This window comes from Cervus elaphus, chromosome 17 (genome assembly GCF_910594005.1).
Source record: "Cervus elaphus chromosome 17, mCerEla1.1, whole genome shotgun sequence".
Lineage (NCBI taxonomy): Eukaryota > Metazoa > Chordata > Mammalia > Artiodactyla > Cervidae > Cervus > Cervus elaphus.
Window position 1 is genome coordinate 773,081 of NC_057831.1, and position 27,726 is coordinate 800,806.

The 27,726-nt window shown below is 40.7% G+C and overlaps 1 pseudogene; it reads left to right on the forward strand.

Moving 5' to 3' along the window:
* Positions 1-352: 352 nt before the first annotated feature.
* On the forward strand, positions 353-27,569 carry LOC122673457 (annotated as a pseudogene).
* The last annotated feature ends 157 nt before the right edge of the window (positions 27,570-27,726 follow it).

Here is a 27,726-nt window from a genome sequence, read left to right on the forward strand (position 1 = left end):
TAAGGGAAAAGGAACTATTTCTGTTCTGAGAAGAGCCTATTTAATGTGTGTAGTTAAAAACAAATGAAATCCCTTTTGGGACTTAGGCAGCAGGAGAGAATGCTCTTGGTCAGGGGCCTCCCTCTTGGCACCTTGACAGTGTGTGAGCACCTTTCTGTCTGTGTGTTTTAAAGTGCTTTATCCTGACAGCAGTTAACCTTTCAAATGAATAGAATAGCGTTTCTCTGTTGTTCTCTCTCCTTTTATTTGTATACGTAAAATGTGATATTGTTGCAATAATTCTTTTTTTCTGGTTTTATTTTCAGGAAGACTTTGATGTCGATCAAGTTGTGTCTGACTGTCCACCTGGAAGCGAGTCCAGCTGGAAGCACTTAGAGATGACCTGGAGCTCTACTATAAGCTGCTTAAAACAGCCATGGTTGAGCTCATCAACAAGGACTACGCAGACTTTGTCAACCTGTCAACAAACCTGGTAAACTTGAAATCCACAGTTCCTGCCTGTCAGTGTATTTACACATGTACTGCACAGTTTTTTTTCTCACTCATGTTTATTCTTAACAGCTCTGAGTCTTTTTAGAAACCTTTTAGTTATTTTTTTCCCCCAGAAACTTGAAGGGATTGCTAATCTTGATTAATAAAGGAATGAAACTTTCTTGATACACACGTTTTGTGTTTAGTTTGATTATTTTTTGAATGACTTATTAAGAAGTGGTGAAAAGTAAGGGTAGCAATACCAAAAGTGTTTTTGTTAGTTGCTAATTGATTCCCCTGAAATCTCAGCAGTTTAGACTAATTTCCGAAAGCAGATATCAACTCTTCCTAAGGAAATGTTTCATTTACTTTCAGGAGCATGTGCTAGCCAGAGATAGGTTGGGAAAACATTGACCAATATTGATCATTAAGAAGCCTATTTTTATACATTTTATAAAAATGTAGGAATTGTTTATAAGAAGTATATCAATTACTTGGAAAAGTTGTTTAGAAATACTTGAGTTTTCATACTTGTGAAAGTATTGTTCATATTTTGTTTTTAAGTCTGTCAAAAGAGGTATGGAAAATAGCCATCTCTATGGGAGTTTCAAGAAGCATTGAGAATAATGAGCCATATTTGCTTTTGGGAAATACACCACTAAGATAAATGTTCCAGTAGGGTTAGAAACCCTGAAGATTTTATTTCCATCCTATTTAATTTGGATTTTTATGAAGGATTGTAATAATGCTTAGGAGAGATGTAGTCCATCAGACTTTTATATCAGCTGGTTGAATATCATAAACAACAGAGATAGCTATTTTTCCTGTTAGTTTTTTAAGTCATTTAAAATTTCACCCAAAGGCAAATTGTGCATAGGAATTTTTGATTTATTATGACTTTCCTTATTTTTATAGTTCTTATATATCAACAGGTTTTTCACATTCAGTGAACAATATTTATGGCCAAATAACATTTTTGTTACGTAGTTTAGCAGCATATAACTGTACAGAAAGAATAACCTACGTCTAATACTGCTTTGATCATTAAGCACAGGCTTCACTGCTAATCCTGGCCCTGATGTGTCTGTGCCAACATGATTTGCCTTTAGGTCGGTATGAACAAGGACCTTAGTCAGCTTTCTGCGCCTTTGGGACAGTTATGAGAAGAGGTTCTGGTACATCCCCAAGTAACTGTCAACAATCTACCATAAAGCATATTACACTTGTTTGCCTTCTCCAATAATTCATTTATTAATCTGTTAGATTGTTGTAATTGGTGTTTTTTAATGTTCCATGATTATAGTATAATACTTTCAAAATGTAAATGATTTGCATGTGATATTACAAGCTAAGAAACATGCTTGGTTTGAAGACGGCAAATTCTCAAGAGTAGACACTTTTAAATGTCGGGGAGGAGGAGAAGGGTATTTCAAAATTTAAATTTGTTAATACCACCTCACCCATGTATAAGTGGTCTCCAGCTTAGAACTGGCTTACTTATATTTTAAAATTTGTCATTTTACAAGTATTTTTCCAGACAATATTTTATATGTAGTTAGATTCATGGACCAGTTTATACCAGCCATTTAATCCCTGATGTAACTGAAGGGTAAGATAAATGTCATGTAATACCTAGTTTCTCTGAGAACATCTCTCCCTAGGGAATGGAACTGTCTGCCCCTAAGCCATGAGAACAGGGACTTCATCCGGGTGAACAGTGGAGAGGGAGTTTTGGTATCACCTCCAACAGAAAACTGCCGCCCTGTCCTCCCCTCACCCTCTGGGCTGTGCTAGGCACCTCGCCCTCCATCCTCCCTTCGTTGTGAAGCACTGCACCATCATTTCTGCGTGTGTCAGCACTGGACCACGCCAGACCACATGGCCTTATGCTTCTTGCCTCAAGACAGTACCTGGCACATGCAGGGCTCTCAGTAGATAATGTAGTAAAGAGGTTCTGCTTGGATAAAGCTGTAGGAAATGCAGGACAATGGGAACGTCAGGGCTGAGAAGTCCTGAGGAGGGTAGGCAAGAAGAAATTCGTAAAATAGGTTTAGTTGTGAGCTGTGCCTTGAACTAGCAGATTGTTTGAAAGTTCGTGTCTTGTTTGAATTTTACAAAGCTTATTAAAGTGCCTTTTGTTGGAATGGAAGAGAAGTTTTTGGTCTGCTGCTGGATTCCACACCAGCCTCTGCGTGGCCTTCCTGCCTCCTTTTCAGGACTCCTCTTCCTTCTCCCAACCTGTAGCCATGACATTTCCCGAACCCCGTCGTTTTTTAACCTTCCACTCTTGTCTCTGAACTCTCTCCACTCTGCCCACCTGTGCTTGAACTTCCTCGACTGCCCTCATGCCTTCAGGCTCTTGTCCTACACTGCCAGCGGCCAGCACCACCTACCGTCCCTCACTCTGCGGCTGTCTTTATCACTACCCTTCTCCTCATCAACCAAGACCTCACCTGCCTTTTTAATCTCAACTCAAGAAGCTTCTCCGAGATTCTAAGATCATTGAGGGATAAGACTGTTTCTATCTAATTCATCATTGTATCCTCATTGGCTGACAGTTGGTAGACATTTCATGTTTATTGAATGAATTAATTCACTTTTCTATAAAATTTTTGTGATTTGTCTGGTGGTGGTGGTTTAGTCGCTAAGTCATGTCTGACTCGTGCAACCCCACGGACTGTAGCCTGCCAGGCTCCTCTGTCCATGGGATTCTCCAGGCAAGAGTACTGGAGTGAGTTGCCATGTCTACTTTATTCTAATCATTTATTTTACCTTTGTTTTGGCCCGATTCTTCATATTTGTTTAATTTATTAGCTTCTGGACATGTTTCTCCACCTATGAGCTGCCTTTTCCTGGCCATTCTGTTCCTTACTCCTTGATTCGTAACATCCTTAGAACAACATGGCATCATGAAGTATCAGTGCTTAAGGATTGTTTAGTTCCTGATAGAATCTAGTCTAAAATTCTCCTAAGTCTCCCCCACCCCCGTTTATTTCTACTTCTCTCCAAAATGAAGCCTGCTCTGTACCCGGGTGCACCCTGCAACCCTGAGTACGCCCTGTCAGTTGCACCTTTCCACCCTCTGTCTTCCAGTGACTGCTCTCCTCCACCATCAGCCTCCACGGGCTCTCCAAGTCAGACTCACGTTCCATCCCCTGCGCCAGATTTTCCTAGTGTTTGATTCAGATGGTTCTTTCTGTACTCTGACCACGTATGACGGTGATTGTATATGTTTTGGGTTGGCCAGCAAGTTCCACTGGTTTTTAAGTAAAAATAAAAGACAGTTTTCATTTTCACCAAGAACTTTATTGAACAGTGTATTTACAGTTTTGTCCCACTACCTTCTGCCTTTTTTTTTCAGGCAGCTTCATAATTCCATCTTCCCAAAACTTTTTATATTTTTGAGCAAAGAACTGTTGCAGGTGTCTTTTATGGTCTTCCAGGGAATTGAAATTTTTCCATTAAGAGAATTTTGTAAAGACCAAAATAAGTGAAAATCTGAAGGTGCAATGTCTGGTGACTGTGGTGGATGAATCAGAACTTCCTAGCCAAGCTGTAACAGTTTTTGCCTGGTCATCAAAGAAACGTGGTCTTGAGTTATCCTGATGCAAGATTTTGCATTTTCTCTTGACTAATTCCAGATGCTTTTCGTCTAGTGCTGCCTTCAGTTTGTCTAATTGGGAGCAAATACTTGTTAGAATTAATCATTTGGTTTTCCAGAAGAAGCTTATTATAGAGAATCCCCTTCCAATCCCACCGTATACACAGCATCACTTGTGGATGAAGAGCAGCCTTACGTGTGATTGTGGTGCTTCATTTTGCTCGCCCCATGAGCTCTTCCATTCCACATAATTGTACAGTATCCACAGAGGATGGGATGGTTGGATGGCATCATCGACTCAGTGGACATGAGTTTGAGCAAACTCTGGGAGATAGTGAAGGACAGGAAGCCTGGCGTGCTGCAGTCCACGGGGATAACTGAGCAACTGTACAACAACAGCAATCCACTTTTCTCTCTCCTGTCACGATTTGCTTTAAAAATTAAACATTTTTGTCATGTGTAAGTAGAGAATTCCCTGTGGAAATATGGTCAAGAAGGTTCTTTTTTCGCTTCACTTATGTGGAACACAAACATCAAAACGATTCACATAACCAAGCTGGTGCAAATGGTGTTCAACAGTCAATCTGGATATTTTGAGTATGTTGGACATCTCCTGCATGGTATAGCATTCATGTTCTCAGTTAAGGTCTCGATTTGAATGCTGTCAACTTCAACTGCTCTTTTCAACCGTGGCCAAATCTATCCAGTGAGAAGTCTCCAGCACAGAACTTTGCAAGCCATTTTGACACTTCAGTCAAGTAGAGCACCTTCTCCATACACTGCACAAATATCACTTTGCATTTCAGTTGTATTTTTACCTTACTTGAAATAATAAAGCATAATATGCAGAACATGTTCCTTTTTTTCTCCTTTAATATTAAAATGACTACACAAAAATTCAGTAGTCTTGATTTTTCTTTTTTTAATGCACACTGATATGACAGCTGTCACAACACAGTCTTACAAAATTATTTCTAATGAAATTAAAGACAGCCAAGCACTACTAGAGCCATCTTATGGTAAAAAAGTTAACTAACTTTTTTGCCAACCCAATATTATTTTTTCTTTTGGCCATTAATCCTCTGTGATCTTGGCTTTATATGGCATTTTGCCCTCGAATCATGAGTACCCTCAACAGTAGTTGTATTTGATATTATGTATTTTTGTCAATGTCTACATAATACTGGCCCAAAGATAATTAAGTTACGTGGAATTTCATGTAAAAGTTTCGTAATGGCATGAAACAATTTCTGCAATACGTTTTCTTTATTCTTTTACAGAGTCTTCGGTCGTCTGTCAGTGAAGGAATTTGGGCAGTAGATGAACGAATGTCTAAATGAGAGGACATTAGGGGAAAAAAGGTATCCTTGAGTATCATACTGTTAAACACGGGCTTATGGTAGCACCTTGGAGCTAACGACACTTTCCTGGATGTGGTGTGATATACTCCTCTTGGTACCTCTGCAGAGAGGAGTGCAGGATCTTCCTTTCTCTTTAGGCAGCAGCATTCAGCCAGGCTCCTGAGGGGTTCAGCCAGAGCTAGAACCCAGGTCTTCTCACTCCTTGGCTGATTAAAGTCCTATTAATAAGGGTGTGGTAAAGTTAACTAATTGAGGAAAAAGACAAAGAATATTGCATATTGTTCTTGTGCTTTATTAATGATAACATTAAAAATTTTAAATGTAGATTTCTTATACTACATGCCAGCTAAAAGCCTCATGTCTTCTCAACTTCTCACCATATGAAACTTTTTTTATCCTCCCAAAACTATTTCTGTGCTTATAATGTCATGTTAACTATTTGAAATAAAGCAGAATTTTAGAGGTACCCAAATGGACACAAAATTAACATTCCTTAATTTTTCCAGAATAAGACACAGTAATAACTGGTATCAGTGAAGCATTTTACAGTTTAACAGGCATAAAACTAATTTCTCAGCACCCTTGTGAAGAAGATATTCAAATTTTAGTGATTCGGGAGCAAGTAGGCCTTCTAAGGCCAGCTCTTCCAGTGTTCTGCTGCAGGTGGAAAAACGTGTGTTGCTCTCTCGTTCTGCCACATTTACTTCTTTTGTTTCCACTTCTTAACTGTACCTCTGCATGCACTACTTTTAATTTTTAGCAGTCTCATGTTTTGATTTTATTTTCTGACTTTAATGTATATAATATTACATTATCATATATTATTACATATCCATTATTGTATATATTGTAGTAATGTAATATATGATATATATGTCCATTATTATTGGATATAAGGGGACTAGAATTTGAGACGATTATCAGCTTCTGTCCAGAGATTTCAAGAATGCAGTGCCTTTCTGGGGAAGGCTGTAAGCCTTGTGAGAGCAGGGGCTCTTTGCCTGTTCTGTTCACGTGTCCTCCCTGCCTGGGTCAGTGTCTGGTGCACAGTGGGTGCTCAGTAACTACCCACATATTTTATTTTGTCTTCTTTTAGAGTGATTTTTACTGGAGTCCAGTTGCTTTACAGCACTTTAGTCTCTGCTGCACAGCAGAGTGGACCCGTCACACACACACATGTCCCCTCGTGTTTAGGTTTCTGTCCCATTCAGGTCACCCCAGAGCACTGGATAGAATTCCCGGTGCTATACTACTGTATAGTTCTGGGAACTGTTTGTTTCATGAGCGCTTTATGTCTTTCTGTGCTTTTAAGGGTGGGTTTTTTTATAATGCTCAACTTCTTTGATAAGGTTGTATAATAATGTCTTTAATGAACTGATGCTTAAGCATATAATTGTGTCATATACATGTCAATAGGATAAAGATGATCAGAAGCTACAGTTATAACATGAAAAAGGGTCATAAGAAAATAAATGTAATACCTACAGAGAGGTTCATTTAAGATAGGGAAAGAAAGGAATAAAAGTGTGGGAAATGAGAAAACAAAATTCTAGTTTTCTCTTTTTTTAACTATAAACTTGCAGTAGAATATTGAAAATGTGCTTCTTCTTGACACCTAAAATTAAGATTTGCATTCTTGGGAATTCAGTTTTATGTCGAAGTATTCAAAATATAGAATGCCATACATACTCTTATTTTGACTTTTTGCTTTGTATTTCCCTGTATTTAGAATGGGAAAATAAGATGATTGAGATGAAATATTGTGATAACTTTGTTCTTTGCTTAATTATTACTTTATAGATATGTGTGTTGTGGCTTATACAGGTTATTCGACCAGTTGAGAAAATTGAAAAAAGCTTAAATTCTCAACATTCTAAAGAAACATCTGCACTAGAAGCAAGCAGGTTAGTGTTTTCTTTACTAAATATTACATAAATTAATACTTCACATCTAGCCTAATTTTTTTTTTAAGTTAAAATTCATTTCTGAAAAAGAAGAAACGCCAAGTCTGTGGCTCAGTGTTTTTGAGTGTAGCTTGTGGAAAGTGGAGGGTGTGAGGTGGTAAAGTTTATAATACATCCTTATAAAGCCATTGTGGTTATGGGCCACAGTTCCAATACATCACTTCATGGGGAATCAGAGGAGTGTGCTTTTATTGGAAGAATTTTAATCTTTGGAATTGCCTTATAGAAGCACTGGCAAAATTTTGTTGATCTTCAAGATATGAAATAGCTTTCATCTTTCCTAAATTCATTTAGACCAGAGTAATGGCCAGAGTATTGCCACTTATGTATCTTACCCTAGCATTATATCATTAAGAGACAGGATAGGCACATTTAGTTAACGTTTGTCAACAAGAAAAAAAAAAAAAAAAAACTTGTGAAATTAGAAAAAGATGACCATTTTCTTTGTTACATACTGCAGCTGTCTTCTTATCTTTCTAGTCTGAATTTTAAATCAGCCAGGTAGGTGAGTGACTCAGAAAATGAGCAGCTCATACCAGCACCATGGGAAGCACCATGGACAGATTCGTGCTGTATATTCCACTCTGCAGCCTGAGCCATGGAACTCAGCTCCTGGTGTCATTGACAGGGGAAGCTAACGGGAACTCCTCCGGCAGGGTTGTCTGACACTGAGGTGCCGTCAGCCCATACCTGGCATGTAGTAGGCCCTCAGTTCAGTTGAGTTGCTCAGTCACGTTCGACTGTTTGTGACCCCATTTGATGGGTCATCCCTTCTGACCCATCCAGGGGGGCTGTTTGTCTCAAACCGTTCTGAGTCTCTTGCCTTCAGCTGCCTTGGCAGCTCCTCCCAGCTTATCCTCACTCGACATCCACCATACCTGCCTTCCTGTTTTCTTTCCATTTTTGTCCATTCCTCCTCTTCCTTTGATAGAAATGCATCACAATGTCTTTTTCTATAATACTGTTCCTTTGTGATATTCCATCTTTAATGTAATAGATATTATGCTGTTTCTTGCTCAGAATCACCTTCGAGGACTTTTTAAAAATTCAGATCAGCAACTCTGAGTTGTAGAGGAGGGAAAACCAGGGCAATGTAAATAACCAGGTAGAGCTAGAGAGAGGGAAGGGAAGTTAACAATGAAGAAGGCCCTGAATGAGATAGGCTGGGGGAGGAGATGTAAATACCCACACTGGCCTGGGCCAGCTCTTGCTTCTTGGCTGGACCCTGTGGTCGGGGCCTGGCAGTCTCAGGGGCTTATGCTTAACTTTTCTAGTTTTCCACTGTCCTAGAACATGCTGTAAAAGCTCATGGCACAAAGGATGCTATAGCTTCTACCTTATAACAAGGGGGCTATGGAAAAGCACAATGAAAGCATCAGGATTGCTGATCATGTGATATATTCTTGGAAATTAAAAACCTTTAGGAATTAACTCTTTTTAATCGTCTCCACTAGCCCGCTTTTGACTGGACAAATGTTAGAGAGAATTGCCACAGAATTTAATCAGTTACAGTTTCATGCTGTTCAAAGCAAAGGCTTGCCTCTTTTGGACAAAATAAGACCAGTAACTGTTGTTTTAGATTTTTCACACTTTAGTATTTAGGAATTTGCTAAATAATTTTGATTTTACCTGGTACAGGCAGACCTTGTTTTATTGCCCTTAGATTTATTGTGTTTCACAGATATTGCATTTTTTTTTAATTGAAGGTTTATTGCATCTGCATCAAGCAGGTCTATCACCATGCTAGTACCCTTTTAACAGCACTTGCTCACTTCAAGTGCTGTTATGTCTGTATCTCATTCTAGAAGTTTTCACAGTATTTCAAACCTCTACCAGCAAAATGATGATAGCTTACTGAAGGTTCACATGATGGTTGCATTTTTTAACAATAAAGCATGTTTTAATTAAAGTAATTAAAGTCTATATCTTGTTTTTATTACACATAATGCTTTTGCAAACTCAATATACTGTATGTAGTACAGTATAAACATACCCTTTATATCTGCTGAGAATCCAAGAAACCCCCATAACTGGCTTTATTGTGCTAGTAGTCAATTTATTGTGGTGGCCTGGAACCACACCTGCAGTATCACCAAGGGATGCCTGTATTGTTCTGACAGTTGTTGATCTGCAGGATTTTGAAACTAGCTTTGAATTTTCTCTTTCAGTTTTTGTTTTTTAGGCCCCTGCCTCCTAAGTGTCGCATATTATAGATTTTATGTAAAGACACAGGCATGTTCTCTGAGTTATAAGGGTAAAATTAATTCTAAATTTCATGTAACTTGACACACTATATGATTTAGTCAGATTTAATTTATCCAAAACTCCTGACTGGACTTTAGAATCATGATGTTTGTCAGATTTACTCTGTAGCTTAAAAGAACCTCATTCTGAAGTGATATCTAAATCCTCCTTTGATACAGCAAAGATTAACTTACAAAGAGATGTGAGGAGGAGGAGAGATTCATTATTCCTCTCCAGAAAATGTGAATATTTAATTTTACATGTCTTCTGTTGGAATAAGGAGTTTGTTATGTGTGTGTTTGGATCTTTACAAATGATTACAGCTGAAGCGTTTTAACCTGTCTTTCTTGCAGCGTATAGCTGGTATTACAGCCATGTTACAACAGTCACTGGAAGGCCTCCTCTATTAGAAGGTCTTCAGACTTGCAGTGTCGATATTATTCGGTACTGCTTACGGCCTTAGGCCACAATTGACAAGACTCAGGATGCAGAGGTGTTAGTTGGTCAAGTCCTCATGAAACCATACGTAGATGAGGTTTGGGTACTGTTGAATAAGGCCTTCATTCAGCAGATGTTCATAGAGCATCTGCTCTGTCTTGGATGCTTTACTGGGTGTAAGGGGTAGTTTAGAGGCCTTTCTGTAAAGATTGTAAAGATTCTCAGTTACTGTAGTACCATCAGTTGGAAGAAAAGGTTGGTCCCTGGTGGTGACAACCAGCATGCAGGAGTCAGGCACCTTCTCAAGTGTTTTTTAGTGATGCTATATCCCAGGGATCCTGTTAATTTAGTGGGAGGAGGCTCTTGCCTAGAGAGAAGGAATGTATCAAAACATTTTTAGGTCAGTTTTATGGTATGTAAATTATTTGCCACTAAATTCTTAAAATGAATTTTTAGCTATCGGTCTAGTGGGTAAAATGGAACAAGTAAGCAGATACCAAAACTGCAGTGTAAGTTCCTGGTGAGGGAGCCTGCTGAAACCCTGACCATGGAAAATCTGTGCTGAAGGTTGTCTTCACAGAGATGTGGCCTAAGTCTTGAATACTGAGGAGTCTCTTAGCCAGGAAGGTGCGAGGGAGGAAATAGTCACTGATGCAGGACTTTCATAGGCAAATTAGCAGCGTAATACCCTAAGTCCAGAACTTGACTACCCAGTGTCCTTCATCTCCAAGGATGCAGTTGCACTTCGGAAAGTAAGCATATTCTGCCTTTGAGCAGCCAGGATGTAGACTGTACCATATGAAGTTGCCAGTACTCAACGTCTTCTGACACACAAAAGCAGCAGCTTCATCTGGTTCAAACTGATAAAAGTCACAAGCCCGTCCTCAGTGTTTGCAGACTGTCTTCAGTCCTCTGTCGGTGTGGATGCTCTTCCTGTCCAGTAAGTACAAAGCCCTGTTCACCATGACTTTGGGATGAAAGCCTCCCATTTATAAATGGGGGACATGGAATCCCATTGATAAAAATGAAATGTAAGGATTGACTTCAGTAATCCTTTCAGCTGTTATTAGAGTTACTAAAAGTAAATGATCTGTCAGTTTCCTCTCTTCCTATCCTGTTATATTTCTTACCTAACTTGATAAGAATGAAAAAGACAAATTACCTACATTATTTCTGTCTCAGTAAGTGAAAATCATTACTAACTTATGCCTTTGTTTTTCATTGAACTGAACCTAATGTGCTAAATGAGAGAAACATTTGATGTTTCAGTGGCATATTAAATAAACCAAGGCCACATTTTAATTTTTTTTAATTCGTATGCTTGTCATTAACCTCTTGACTCTCAACCTTAACACAAAAGATAAAATAATAAAGTAAAATAAAATATATATTTCCATCTTTCTCTGTCTCACACTTTCCCCTGATCTAAATTATGGTAGAAGAAAAGGCCGAGGTCAGTACAAGGAGGGGCTGTGCTTATGGGAAATTGTCATTTTACTTTGTTTTCAGTCTCGGGAGGGGAGGAGGCAAATATGCTTGGCTTTCCAGCTTCAGGCCAGTCTCTGTCACCCAGCCTGTGTCTCCCCTGGGTCAGAGCTGTGCTTCCAAATCCTGAAACTAGTTCTAAGTATAGCTGTTACTGTTAGAAAACATGTTAGCTGGGGAGGAGGGGGCATGAGGAAGCATACTTTTGAGGTTTTCTCTATTTTTCCTGTAGTGTGTAATTCATAGCTCTCTTTGAGATGCTTTTTTAAAATGCTATTTGTTTAATAGGTGATTCTAGAGCAGATTGTTGATAGTCATCTGAGTGATCTCCAGCTCATGTATGATAAACTCTTGGAGTTCGTTCCCCATCACTGCCGCCTTCTTCGAGAGGTCACAGAGGAGCTATCTCAAGGTAGTTTAAGCAGCTGTACTCAGAACTTGCGCCTGCTGATTACTGCTGCCTCATTTGGGTCGGGTTCTATGGGCTCCCCTGGTGAATTGTTAGCATGGCACTATGAGGTGGATGTGGGTCATCACCTCAGAAGGAAACTGTAATGAGTAGGGCAGAGGTAAGGGGTACATCTTTGTGAATTCACAACCCATACTTTCCCCTTTTGTGTACTTTTTCCTCAATTACATGTGAAATAAAAGTTGGTTTCCTTCCATTAGTCTAATGTTGTAGTCTGTTTATAAATAGGAATTCAGTGTAATTCAACAAGTTTTATATTAATTGTGGTTAAAGTCATCTTCAATTTTCCCTCCTCTTGCCTGATTTCCATACTTTTCGCTTTATTTCATAAACACCTGGCTGCCTTTCACCATCACCACTGGCCTGATCCGGGCCTTTGTCATAGTTTTATCCAGAATAACAGGATCTGCCCACCTCCTCTCCCTGCCTCCACCCTCTCCCTTCTCACCCTTCCCCTCTGCCCTTCGGCTGTCACATTGACCCACAATTCTGATATGTAGGCACTGCCTTCTTCCTAAGTCTTTAGTGGCTTCTTGTCGCGTGTGGAGGAAAGTCTAGGCGTCTTGATATGGCGTACGAGGCCCTGTGCACTCCGGCCTCAGTGGTCCTTGTGTGTGGCACTCTGTGGGCTTCCCTTGCTCCGCTGGTCCCCGGCACACATTTGGCGGGTCTGTGTTTTTCCTCAGAGTCCTCTGCCTTTCCCTTTCTTTTTGTTGATCTGTCATCCCGTGTGAAGCCCCAACGCAGATGCCACTTCCTTCGAGAGACCTCCCACCTTCCATCCTGAAGTCTGGCTTTCATCCTGTTCTCTGCAGGCGATTGCGTGTTGCTCTCACTTCTGTTGAGGACTAGTTTCCATCTTAACAGCTTGCTCCCATCCGGCACAGCCCTTACCCCCCACCCCTGGCACAGTGTCTTAAGACAGCAACTATCCAATGTTTGCGAAATGGAAGACTCAGTCAATTTGCAGCACTAGAAAAGCAAATCAAGTCCCTTTCTTCATGGAATGAAAATTATTTTTAGCCTTGAAATTTTTTTTTTTTTTTTTGAAAAGAGAAACCTGGGGAATAAATGTACTGATTGACTGGGAAGTACCCTCTCTGTTTCCACTAGAAGATTTCATATGAAGCTTTGTTTTGCCACTTTTGTGTCATAATCATGAAGATTTAGTTGGATTTGAATTTGGGGTAAGAATTTAATAGAAGTCAACATGTGAAATAAGAGAGGCCACAGTAACGAAACAACCAATCATTAGATTTGACAAGCCTAGTCTTGGTCCTGAAATGTCAAGTTTTATGCCTCACATGTTTGTTCTTTTCCACAGTTTTCAGGGTGGCAGAACTCATGTAGAAAGCTCAGAAATTTGAGTATCTAGACTGTACCTTGGTAGGTCATCTGCCTTTGCTTCACGCCACATCATCTTGTTGCCCTGGACCCTCCCTTGCTCAGCATCTGCCTTTGGGTGCTCTGTATACCCAGCAACACCAGTGATGTTCAGGAGTTATTTTCCAGAGGACATAAATTAGCTTTTCTAACTGTTGATCTTGCAGAGTTAAATTTTCCTTTTGAGGCTTTAATTGTATATTTAGTTTGGAAATGAGGTGATCTTGTCATTCATTTGCTCATATTGTGTGTATTTGTATTCTAAAATCTTCAATTTTGTTCTCTCTTCCTATACCTTATTAGAGCTAGTTCTTATTGGGATTAAAAGTATATGATATGATACGTGGAATTGGGTATGTGGGACATAGGCATCTCCTTTCCCTCATCGAATATAAAAAAAAAAAAAGTACCTTAATATAGAGCATGTTAACAATGCAGCAAAGTGGGTAGGTCAGTGAGATGCTGTTGCCTAAAGATATTTACAGATTTTTAAGTAGAGAGAAACTTAAGGAACCCACCTTTTTTATTTATGTACTGTGTATTTAACACTATTAACATAGCACTTACTATATGTTAGTAAATGCTAAATGCTTTACAAACCATACACCATCCTAAATGTTTTACCAATCTTATTCCATATAATGATCCTATGATTTTAAAGATGAGGAAACCAAAACACAGAGAAGTTAAATGACCCGAGATTTGAACTCAGGTTCTGTGGCTCCTGAGAGCTTGATTTTATCTCAGTGTTCTCTCTCACCTAAGTGTGTGAATTAGAAACTCAGAATTTGGTCTTTTTGCTTACAATGCAAAATAAAGCATGTGCATATGAAAACCATGAATGTTATCAGTTTTTTTGTATTAAGATTTGTAACCCAGATTTTACATGAAATAGTCATAGAACATTAGACCTGAAGGTAATCAGAGATAGCTGAGTCACAAAGCTGTTAGTAATTGGTAAGTTAGTGTGATTTACAGTGTTTTAGAGTTGAGTGGTGTTAAGGTTGAATACAAAGATTGTTTTTCTTGTGGTATTAGATTGCTGCTTTTTCAAGATGGTGTATAAACATGGTAGCCCATTTTAGGGGAGACAACTGCCACAGCAAGTCGGCATAGTTGTCCATTATTCTTGACCCCAGCTGTCTGCTATGTGATAATTGTAGGAGTCAGGACACAGAGGATGTGTCAGGTTCTAGGTGAGAATGAGATCAAGGAGTGAAATAGAAGTTTGGGCCTAAAAACAAAATAATTGACAAACATAGTTGTTTTTAAAAGGTAGGCTAAGGAACTTTTATTTTAATAAAACATCACAATGGAATTTTGCTTTTTGTAAATGGATGTTTCTGGTGTATTTGACTGAAATTTTTCTCTTATCTTACAGTGAAAAGGGCAATACTGTTCCTGGCTATGACTTTTTGGTGAATTCTGTCTGGCCAGAAATAGTACGAGGATTAGAAGAAAAATTACCCTTGCTTTTTAATCCTGGGAATCCTGATGGATTTCACTAGGTACCTTTCCCTCTGTTGTCGTGATTCTTGCAGTTGTTAACCTGAGATAGTCATGTCTTTTTTGCACAGTCTTGGTTCTGTGGTTTATTGAAAATCACAATCTGAGTTGCAGAGCCAGCATTTACCTTAAAAATACACACATTATTTTATTCAAGTCATAGTCTCTGATACTTTGGGGACTAAGAATATTTTTTAGAATGTAAGGTAGAATTCAGTTGAGAAGCAATTATGACTAGATATGGATGTTTTTATCTAAGTTTTAAAAAAGATCTTAAGGACCGCTGAAAACAAATCTCTTTACAGTTGTTTTCGATGAAAAATTAAGTTTGCAGATCTCTGCTATATTGCTTTGAAGGAAAACAAGAAGTAGTAATTGGATTGTAGTATATATTATATAACTAATATTATAATTATTAATGTAGTATAAAAATGTCCTATATAATTTGAAAGATTAGGAGGCCTTGATAATTCTTTTTTTAAAAAAAATCATGTTTTTTATTTAAAGGACTTCGTGGTTGATATATCAAAAGTAAACCCATATGTTAATTTTCCATTTTTTAAAGATGTTATGTAGTGTCCTGGAGAAGAATGAAGACTCTAGGCCAAATGGCCTGAGTCTGCACCCCGATCGCCTGCTCAGTTCCCTGTTGCTCAGCCTCTTGGTGCCTCTCCTCCTGTTCCTGCTCTGGATTTTGATTTTTGTTTTTTTATTTTTTTATTCAATATGACAATCTTTGTCTTATAATTAGGTAATTTATTAAATTTTACAATGATCATAGTGATTGATATATTTGCAGTTTTTTTAGTTCTTCCTATTTGTCCCATTTTTCTTCCTTCTTTTCCTTTCTGTCTCTCTCTCTTTTTTTCTTTCCCACCTTCTTTATATTGTGCACTTTCGGGAATTTGTTTTTCTCATTTATTCTCTTTTACCACTCTACTAATTTGGAAGTTCTGCCCTCTGTTTATGTGTGTATTAAGTAACCTTAGTGTTTACTTAACAGAATTTAAAGTTACTGGTGTTCTTCAGCCTCCCACACAGCACAAGGATCTTAGATGCCAATCATGCCATTCCATAGTATGTAATAGTTACCAGGGTCTTATTTCTATTTTGATTTTTTTATGCCCCCCAATTGGGCATTATTTTTATTGCTTCAACATGGCCGTCCTCCTCCTCTCAAAAATATTCCACATTTTATCATTTCCTTTGCTTATTGTTCCTTCTTGGATGTTATACCTTTTCTCTTAGATCATTTTCCTTCCTCCAAAAATTCATCTGTTATGAATTTCTGTTGATAATAAATTTCACTTTTTTATGATAAACCCTCAGTCAATATTTGTTTGAAAATAACTTTATACCTTTTATGTTTGAAAGGTAGTTTTGCTGGAAGTAGAATTCTGTGCACTTTGAACTTTGTCACTTGAAAGTAGTTGTTGCTGTTGTTGCTTGGTAGTTATAACGGCTTTTTCCCCTGGCTCCTTTTAAAATTTTCCCAGTGACTTTGGTGTGCTATTTCATTATGATATATCTAGTGTGGACTTCTTTTTATTTGCTGAATTTAAGATTTGTTGGGTTTTCTGAATCTGAGGATTGGTGGTTTTTTTAAATCATTTCTGTATCATTTTTATTCATTAACTCAATTGTGATTCTGTCTAATTCCTTTATTATTTGCTTTTAGAACTCTTAATTAATTATCCTCACTTTCTCTTTCATGTTTCCTGAATTTACTTTTTTTATTTTTCATCTCTTTGTGCTACATTCTGAGTAATTTCTTGGGACTTTTCTTCTAGTTCAAGAATTCCTTCTTCAGTTGTGTGTAAATTCCTTTTCACCTGTTTCAAATTTATCATTATTTTCATTTCTAGAAGCTCTATTTGCCTCTCTTTCTAATTGTGCTTGGTTGCTTTGCTTACTAATTTATAAAGTGTAGAGAGGCACACGGAGAAGGCAATGGCACCCCACTCCAGTGCTCTTGCCTGGAAAATCCCATGGACGGAGGAGCCTGGTGGACTGCAGTCCATGGGGTCGCGAAGAGTTGGACATGACTGAGCGACTTCACTTTCACTTTTCACTTTTATGCATTGAAGAAGGAAATGGCAACCCACTCCAGTGTTCTTGCCTGGAGAATCCCAGGGATGGGGTCGCACAGAGTCGGACACGACTGAAGTGACTTAGCAGTAGCAGCAGAGAGGCACAAGTTGAGTGTGGTGAGCCTGGGCCTAATAACTTCACAACAGGTAAGACACCAAATTTGGAACTTTACTATCCCAGAAATACCACTTATCTGTTCTCTTGGCCCTTGTTACAGTATGTTGAACCATATAATTAAGTAATATGATTTTCAACAAGTTGTTGAAACTTGTTGACACTGAGTTTTGTGACTTTATAAAATAGATCTTTGTAAATAAATAAAGTAGGGCTTTTAAAAATTGATACCATAAGCAGAATGAAGTAATGGTCTTAAGCATTAGCAATTTACTCTTTACATCCCTCTTTAGAGAATCATATTGATCATGTTAGACTCAGGAGATTTTTCAGCTCAGAAATGAAGCTTTCTGATGAAATGTTGACTTTAGAATTCTAAACCAATACTTAATGGTTGTGGTTACATTTCTTGCAAGAAATGCTTTCAGTTTTCAGTGTTAATGGGACTTACTTTTGAGAAGAGAGAATTATTTTTGCATTCCTTTAACATCCATTATGTGCAGGGGTGTAGTTTTATCCCAAAAGGGATGAGTAATACTTTTCTTTCTCTCAGCTCCTCACATCTAGACCACACTCAGGGAATTCTATAAGTGTAGCTAAGAGTCGGATGCGACCGAGCGACTTCGCTTTCACTTTTCACTTTCATGCACTGGGAAAGGAAATGGCAACCCACTCCAGTTCTCGCCTGGAGAATCCCAGGGACGGGGGAGCCTGCTGGGCTGCCGTCTGTGGGGTCGCACAGAGTCGGACATGCCTGAAGTGACTTAGCAGCAGCAGCAGCAGCTTGAAACCAGCTGAAAGGAATTTAACACTATATGGTGTTTACTGTACTACACTTCCCATGTAATCACAGACATCATATTTAGGCGATTGGTTTGGTGACCCAGAAGAGAGCTTCTCTTCAGTGAGAAGTCCGTGGGAAATCCTGCAGTGTTCTCCCCAGAGCCTGGGGACTGAGAGCCCTTGCCAAAGGACATGCAGCTGCAGGTTTGCACTGCTGACTGACTGGGCTTCTGGTTCCTCTGTTTCCTTGCTTTGTTTCTGAGTCAGTTCTCTCTGAGCCTGAGCAGAAGAGGAAGTGTCATCTCTACGGGAGATGATAATACAAGCAGTTAACCTAGTAGTGTAGTTTTCTGGGTTAAATTAAATAGCACAATTGTAAACACTGTGTCCAGATGATATATGTTCAGTAAGTGTTACCTGCTGCTCTTAGTGAGGTTGCTAGATTCCCCTTATCAGTCTTCATGCTGTCCCATCTATAAAAATGATGTAATTACTCACATGGTTTGAGTAATTGCTTTCCTTTTCTTCCCTCCTTTCTTCCCTTTCTTTAAATTTTCTACTTCTTCTCGAAAGGCAGTGAAAATTATACCACTTAATCTGTGATCTCTCGTGGTTCCAGTGGACAGTTAGGGGTGCCCTAGAAGATGAGTGAGAGCTGTCACTTAAAGACCACTGGACTTAGAATACCTGGGTCTCTTGATGGGCTTGCCACCTAAGACCTTGAGCAAGTCAGAGAACCACTTTGGGCATTACTCAGTGTGGGGATCTTCAGAGGAAGATCCTGTAAGGGCCTAATGAGATCTTAAACCTGTGATTCTCTGTGTTGATCTTTATCTTGATTTCCATTTTTCAGTATATGATCCCGATTCTGGTTAGTTTCCTTAAAATGAAAATTCCACCTGTTTGTTCTTATTTTAGAAATATACCATAAGTATGGATTTTGTAAGAACATTTGAACGGCAGTGTGGATCACAGGCCAGTGTAAAAAGATTATGAGCACATCCTGCCTATCACAGCTTCAATAATAAATGGAACTTGCCTGTTTATTTTCAAATAAGGTCAGTAATTTATTCCCATCACCTCCACCCTTCTGAAATAGAATTTGAACACCAGTTCAGATGGACTGAACTCCATCTCACAGCCCCTTCTTGAAGACCAGCATATTATTCCTTGGGAAACAATTTAGAGCAGAAATGCACAAGAAGTATCATGATTGCCAAAGTTCTGCCCTGTATGACAAAAGGATTAAGTTTTACTTTCTTGTCATTAGCAAGCTGAGAACGCTGGACTCCAAGGGAGCTAGACCAGGCCCAGCTTCATTTCCAGGTGCTATGCATTCATTCACCATGAAGAGACAGAGAGAGCTGGTCACCTAGCAGCTCTTCCTCTCCATTTTCCTCTTTCATCACTTGCTTCAAATAGCAGACCTATCCTTCATCTGTAGTTTTGCTCACCTGTAACATTTTTATCCTCAGAGGGAATCAGGAAAAGTATTCTTTCTTGAAATATTCTTTGTAGCTGATTCCATCCATCAATTTATAAGAATTGTAGTTATTCTTTTGGCTTCCTTTGTAATCTTGGTGAGTGTTCTGGAAAATGGTGACACTTTCCTTCCAGATAGCATAATGATATCACCAGTGTCAGTAAGTGGTCCTGTAGACAATTTGGGGGCAATTTAGGATAAATTCTTAACAATGTATGTTCCCCTAGAAAAAGAGATGATAATACAGCCATTTTTGCAGATTCTCTTGAGTGAGATCACAGTAAATTCCTCCATAGAATGATGTTAACTCGAGCATTTTAATTAGAATGGTTTTTAAAGACTTGCAAGCTTTTTGTTTAAATTGCTGGATGCTTTCCTTAATTATGATGCAGTCCTTCCCTGGAGGTCTGAGGAATAATTACAGAGAGGGAAATACATTAAATCCCTTGACTTGTAATTACTTGCCATGATTCAGAATGTATATAATCATCTTTTGATGATGAAATCTAAGCTGTCAGACCGTTAGTATGGTGCTCTTTTACATACAATACGGAGCTTTAATTTTTCAAGGTTATATTATAATGTAGGTAAGAAATTAAGGATCTGTTTGTCTGAGATACTCATGAACTGCATGGGACGTAATCATTATGTGATGATCAAGATGTAGCCAGGGCAAGAAGCCCTTTTGGTTTGTGAGAAAATTTTAAAATGGTGAAGCATCATTTTATAGTTTAAGAGTGCAGTAGAGAAATAAAATTTAAACTTTCCATGTCTCCTGTAGTCTACGTTTTGGCTTAGATTGCTTTAGATATCTAATAACCATCACAGCCCATACTCCTGTTTACTGCCTCCAGACACCTCTTATCTAGTCATTTCCCCAGATCCCAGACCCCACACTTGGGAATCTTGCACTGTCGTGTCCTTCTGCCTTCTGGAGCTCTGGGCCCTGCAGGGTAGCACAGCCTGGCCTCAGCCCGTTCTCTTCTCCTCATAGGTTCTCTCAAAGCTGGTAATTGAGTCTTAAACTATGCTGAAACTCAGCCCATCCCATGAAAGACATTTTTAATCTTCACCAGAGTTTAGTCATAAGCATTCAAAGGAATTGCTTAACTTTTCTTTGTGAATAGTTTTATTTAAAATTGATGAAATTAAAAAAGTTACGTTTAAGTTATGACGTGTGGAACCTGTTCTCAGTGCATTTGCTCTTCCACTCAAAAAGAAGTTCAGATACTACTTTGTAGAACACCATTCTGTTGATTTTTGTCAGTGGTTGGATTATTTATTCTCTGGCATAACAGAATGTTCTGCAGACATGGCTGGTGTCAAAGCTGTATTGCTATCTGATTCACTTCAGGGTCATTTAAAGTAAGCTAAACGCCAGTAGGGTGGTAATGCTTCAACAAATTTCTAGGAAGGAATATCGGTGCTAATATTGCACTCTCAGTAGCAATCAGATAGTCCCGGGTCTGACTCTGTGCCGACATCCCCGTCATCTTCAGGAAAAAAAGGCACCCCTCCCACCACCTCCATTCTGTGAGCACACGGGCACCCCTTCTGTCTCTGGTCCCCTATTATGTCAACACTTCATTTGTTCTTCCAGGAGTTTTGGGAAGTGGGGTTAGGCATTCGTTTTCATAGAAAGAGATTAAATGCACATGGGCCCCCAGCAGTCTCAAATGGTGGTAAATCAGCGGCTACCTGGAATCTGGGTGTGAGCGCCCTAAGTGCTACAGGCAGTGGTGTGTCTTTTGATTGAACTCTTGCTAGAATGGTGCATGCTCCCAGGATGGTCACGTGTGTTCTCTGTCTGCTCCATTCAGCACATGCTTAGCGTGGTGTAGCTGCTTGACAGCGTGGAGTCTGTGTGGTACTGATGCGCCTTCCTTCCCCTCCACCCTCCTCAGGTTGTGTCCATGCGTCAGTAGAGCCGTGCGTGGGGGAGGGGGTGTGTGTCTCCAGATCATCCCCATACCCAAATGGAAGAGTTTGGGAGTGTTTCTATTTTGGGTTGCCTTTGTTGCAAATCCTCTATCAAGAGTAGAATGGCATCCCATATACCTGTGAAAACTACAACATAACTTTTCAAATTTCACCAAAGTAACATCTCACTTTGTTTATCTTCTAAGAAGAAAACACCTACGACCTAACACCTCAATCCTGGAAGTTACTGGCCAGCAAAGCTACTTGAGGGGCTGGTGCTGGACTCCTGGAGGGTAGGGAGAGGGGACAGCTGGGTCACACGACATAGACAGTTTTAGTCTTAGGGATCTCACACCTGGTCACACGTCATGTGCACGTCTGTTTAAAAGGCATTAATGTTAGGGTCTGCTGCATTTGTGTCTTGCACTTTCTCGTTTGGCTTTCAGATTGTTGTGGCATACGTAGTTTTATCCTGTGTCCTTACTTACACTGAGTTATACCTGTTCCTCTGATGGCCGCAGAACTTCCAGCTGACCTCTCTTCACGCTGCGTTCAGTAGGAACTGTGCCGCATGTTACGGAAACCTTCTCTTCCTTGGGGCTGTGAAGGTGTCTTCTGGTTCTCCGTGTTCTGAACAATGCTGTGTTGGTGTCAGGCCTTTTCTGTGCTGAAGCTTCCTTCCTGTGTTTCGTGTGTTAACAGATGTGGGCAAACGGTGGGATTCGGGGTCTGTGGGGAATGCAGAGCTGGTCTGCTCTCGTCACTGCAGGGCGGCCCCTGCCCTCTCCTCCCCAGTGTGCTCAGGAGCACCGCCTTCTTTGCGGTTCTCCAGTGCTCCCTTCTCTTCCTCCACTGCTCTTCTGCCATTTCTTCCCTCCGTGCCTCTCCCTGCTGCTTGAAGAGACTTGCCTTTCGCAGGCTTCACGGGGCAGTCGCTGAGTTCTTTCCTGCGTGTGGCACAGGGAGGCTGTGGGGAGCGGCCGGCTCCAGCAGGCAGGGTGGGCCAGGGTCCTCTGCTCTCGGCCACTCGTGCCTTTGAGGGCAGGGCTGCTGCTCTTTCTATGAAGTGCTGCTGCGTTTACTCTCCAGTTTCCTGAAGATCAGTCTCTGAATTGCTTTTAAAAAGCATATAAGTGCTATCCAAAAAACCAAGATTATGCATTAGGTAAACTGATGTTAAGTATGTGTCAGAATTTATTGGTAGCAAGGGAACTAGTCGGTGACAGAAGAATGTATGGTAAAGAAAGTATGAACATGGAAGGGTTATATAGGTGGGAAGGAGGATGCTACATAGGCAGCTAATTAAGGAAATAAATACACACACAGTTTCATTTCACAGTCATAAAAATGTGTCCACATCAGATATTAAAACAGAAGTCTTTGAGAAGATGGTGCGAAATGACAAATGGCCCAGCAGAGAAAACAGAAAACCCATCTAGAAAGCAGATCCTGAGAGCCTCAAGGTGGGCATGCAGTTACCAATAGCAGCACGAGAGACAGGCAGCAGACATCTGATGAGCACCAGGCAGAGACTTGTTCTAGCTTAACTGCCTACTTTCAGTGGTATGTCTCAAGCTGCAAACAAAGATACAGAATATAGCTTCTGCATTTCTTAGTTTGAGGGACATTTGCTTTCTTCTGATAATGTGGAGGTAAGAGGACTGGAAAAACCAGTCTTACGGCCCTGAAGTGATTACCTGATTATAGGTGGTGGGACTTGCCAGAAATGGCTTCCTGGTCAAGTAATTCAGATAAGTTTATTTCCTGCTCAGTAAGAAAAAAAGTCTGGAGGCCAGGCATCAGGGCTGTTGGGGCATCTCTGAGGCACTGGCCCTACTGGTCCTATTGCCTGGGGAGGGGGAGGTTGGGGGGACAGGCACCTGAAGCAGAGAAAACAGCCATTTACACTCTTGTTTTTCTCTCAGATTTAGAGAAATAGCAGGATCCATAGAAGCAGCAATTACAGATGTCCTGGAAGAGGCACCAGGTAACATCCTCAGAGTGACACAGGCTATCATTAAGTGGGTTAATTCCTTTCACCAAGTCTTCTTGATGGCCTTAGCGCCCTGGGAGCACTTTGACCTTTTGCTGTCTTTCAGTAATGTTACTTGCTCAGTCGTGTCCAACTCTTTGCAACCCCATGAATTGTAGCCTACCAGGCTCCTCTGTCCATGAAATTCTCCAAGCAAGATTACTGGAGTGGGTAGCCATTCCTGACCCAGGGATCAAACCCAGGTCTCCTGCATTGCATGCAGATGATTTACCGTCAGAGCCACCAGGGAAGTAAGTTAGACCCTGAAGATATAGTTTAAATTCTTTTTTGAAAAAAGTTTTCTAGAGCTTCTGGCTATAGAGAGATAATGTAAAGGATGCTTTAAGAACACGGGACAGAGACCACATTTTTTGTTTCTGAATATCATGTGTCGAGGGGATGTAACCCCTGCTGTGCTTAAGTGACCGCCTTTTTTTGTAGCCTTGTGGCTACCCTCCACTTCCCTCTCAAGCTGAGGGAAAGGATCAGAATGACCCTTCCCTCCAGAGGATGACTCTCAGCTCGGACTGCTGCCTCAGGCCTCCAGAGCCCTTGGCCCAGTCCTGGGACAGTGGGCGGGTGGCTGGGGTCAGCCTACGCTTTCCAGACGTGTTTGCAGCTAGTCATGCTTTAGGCGTCCCTGGTGCCTGCTCACCCAGGTGGCTGTTCCTGTGGCCACAAAGCCCCACTCCACTGTGCTCCCTTTTGTGCGGCCAAGTTCCATCTAAACTGCACTCTTTCAGCCTCAAAAGTTCATTTTCAGCTGTCTTTGCAAAAGTAGCCATGTGTAATTGACTTCCTATATTTAAATAGCATATTCAGGAGTGGAAGAGAAGACAGGACAAATTCAAAACCAAAGATTAAACCCTTGCAAGTGACTATCACTCCAATTTGCATTTGTTGCTTTATTATAAAGTACCTGTTAACTGATTATTTCTGATTGTTATATATGTTTAATATGTTTCAAATACCTGGGAGAAGGAGTCATGTAAAATTAGAAAACAGTGTTACAGGCCTCTTTGCTGTCCCTGCCGCCTCCCTAAAGCTTCGCTGACCTCATAAGATTCTTCAGAATGTCATTGGCTTCACTCTTGGCTTGTCCATTGAAAATTTTAGCCGTTAGCCCTTCTGCTGCGACTCCTTAACTGCGCGTTTTTACGTCTAGCTGGGAGCTCGCATTGCCTTTTGGCTTCTCACAGGACGTGGAGCAGCCCTCAGAGGTGCTGGTCTGACAAGATGTTCTTGCTGCTGCTGGCGCATCGTCTGTGGAGACTGTGGAGCCTGGCGCTGCAGATTCTGGCGCGGTACTCCATATTTGTCAAGGAGGTGAGGGCTGGCTGGTGCTCATCCCTGATCAAGACTGAAATGAATTAAAGATAGGTTAAGTTAAACGTGCCAAGATTTTTAAAGCCCATGTGGTCATGAGAGGTTGATGCAAGGGCTATAGCCCAACTTCCCAAGTTTTTATCCTTTTCACTGGATTTCCTTTTCACTCTTGTTTATGTGACCTTTAGGGGCATCAGATGTCACATATTCATTGCTTTGTCTTTTTGAAAAGCACCACATTGACCTCATTTTCCCTTAGGAAAAGCAGAATCTTTGGATGGTGCCTCCAATACAGAGACACCATAAAACAGATGATCATTTTAATGAAGATGATAAAAATATGCATATTTTTTCCTTAATATTTGGAAATTGAAAAACACCAAATGACTGAGATTAGAAGGTGGTAAAATTGATTAACCTTCCCTTCGTTTCAGAAACCCTTTTCAGCTTGGCTGTATTAGGTATTCACATGCCTATGATGACTGATTAGTTTTTGTGCATAAAGCCATAGTGGTCCAGTGCTGAGCACCTGGCCCCACCAGGTCCACTGCACAGACAGCTCAGTGATAGACACACACCCCGGCCAGTGCAAGGTGATGAGTATAAGGGAGCATGAGCGGAAGTGTAGGGAAGATGACACGGAGAAGCCATCATCCATGGACACGGAAGCACACTGTCAACTGGAGGAGAGTGTTTCAGTGGAAAAAGCACAGCTTCAAGTCAAAGTCAGACCTCAGCCATGCTGCTCTTTAATTTTGTGGTCTTAGGGAAATTGGCTGAATCTCAGACTCTTCATCTGTAAAATAGGAACACAGCTTCTATAGATGCTTGTTGTGAGGTGAGGAGTAAAGAGATTTCTTGCCCAGCAAACTGATAACGAAGGTGCCCAGCAGATAATGGTGCTCCATCCAAGTTCCTCTCCTCTTCCTCCTTTGCCTCCCTCTACTCAGAGGAGTCTCAGTAGAGCACCCTGCCCTATGAAACTGTTCATGAAGATTGTGCAGTTCCTGGGACACCGTGGACTTGATATGATTCTCTGAGGCCTGGGCTTGCTTTATCATCCCCAGCAAGATGCCAGCCAGTGATTATTCTTACACCTAGAATATTTCCATTCTTTTCTTGATGCAAGTGCTCTTCTCTTAGGGTTTTTCCCTTGTAGCAGTCCATTATGCAGAGAACACTTTTGTCGTTTGTATGATTGGAAGCATAATTGAGGTTGAGACTTTTATTTTTTACCCTTATGATAATAATTTATTAAGTAAATACAGTAAATTGTTTACCTTAAGCAGTTAATTAACTTTTTAAAACCTATGATGTTCCGGATCTTAATTTTCCTTTAGTTTCGGGACCTCTTGCTTTCTTTCTGACTGTTACTTAAGTCAAGGAGGGAAAATGCACATAGGATCAAAGTTTGTCCTGTTTCTGATTTTCACACCTACCTTGGAGAGACAGGATGTGGTATCCTTTCTTGAGTTAACTTTGACTTAATACTTTGTGGACAGCTGGCATTTTGTGTTGAGTTACATGCTCATGTATCTTGCAGGTGGAAACATTTTATCGCTGAAATCCTACCTCTAATGAAAGTGCTAAGGATATTAAAAAGCCTTTGGTAACTGGCAGCAAAGATCTTTCTATCACCCAAGGAAATTGCAAAGACCAAGCAAGTGGCCCTTCTGAAACAAAGCCCATCATCTCCATTTCCAGCACTCAGCTTGTCTGTGTGGTCACAGACCTGGACAGGCTTCAGGACCGGGCGAGCCTGTGTCACAGAGGATTCTAAGTGTGGGGTTCAGGGTTCTCACTGTCTGGCCTCACGGGGTTTAGGCCTGTGGGCCCAGGGCCCCTGAGAGAGAGCACCCTTCCCCTCCCTCTGGCGTTGCCTCCACCCCATGACTGGCACGCTGTCCTCCTCGGGTAGCAGCCTGTGTTCTCACTGGCCTCATGGGGTTGAGGCCTGTGAGCACAGGGCCCCTGAGAGAGAGCATCCTTTCCCTCCCTCTGGCGTTGCCTCCGCCCCTGACTGGCACGCTGTCCTCCTCGGGTAGCAGCCTGTGTTCTCACTGGCCTCATGGGGTTTAGGCCTGTGGGCCCAGGGCCCCTGAGAGAGAGCACCCTTCCCCTCCCTCTGGCGTTGCCTCCACCCCCGACTGGCACGCTCTCCTCCTCGGGTAGCAGCCTGTGTTCTCACTGTCTGGCCTCATGGGGTTTAGGCTTGTGGGCCCAGGGCCCCTGAGAGAGAGCATCCTTTCCCCTCCCTCTGGCGTTGCCTCCCAGCACGCTCTCCTCCTCGGGTAGCAGCCTGTCTACCGCGTGCCTGCCTGGAGCCCCGGCTTCCCCTGAGCAGTGACGCCACAGGCCAGGGCAAGCCAGGCCCTCATTAGCTCAGCTCACCCTGTGGAGCCACGGTCTTTAATGGGTTGGATTCTAATTGTTTCTAGTCTACTTACCCAGTACTTATCCTTTAAAAGTTCTGAACTATTAAAACGTCTTCCTGTGTCCTCCACGTAGGTTTCATGTTCTTGCTTTTACCATTAACAGAACTTTGTTTAAGAACAGAATGTGTTTAAGTGCTGTGATACATAATTCTGCTTTTTTCAGGTTTAAGTGTTTTGTCGTGCTTGGACAAATACTGTATGTGTTGAGCAAAAACATGGCCTTTATCATAAGGTTTTTTTGGTATTGAGGGGAGCTACAGAATAGTGTTAATAGCCATGAAAATACGATTTTCCATGTTGTTGAATTATTTTCTACTGAAAGCATTAATGAAGAATTTTGTTTTCTTGTGATGAAAGTTACTGAAAGTTCTGAGTTTAGTTTTATCATTAATTAATAACAGTCTAGAGTTGTAGGTCCATATAGAATTGTCTCTTCCTTTGATTAATAAAAAGTAACTGAATATATAAAGTGTGTATTTATTTCAGCTTCCAGACCTCTTAGAAACAATCAAACCAAAACTTGAAGTGATGGGCTTTAAGAATTTTTCTTCCATCTCAGGTAAAAATGAATCTTTAAGATTCAGCAAATCTTTGAATAAGAAATAACTTAAAATAGAATT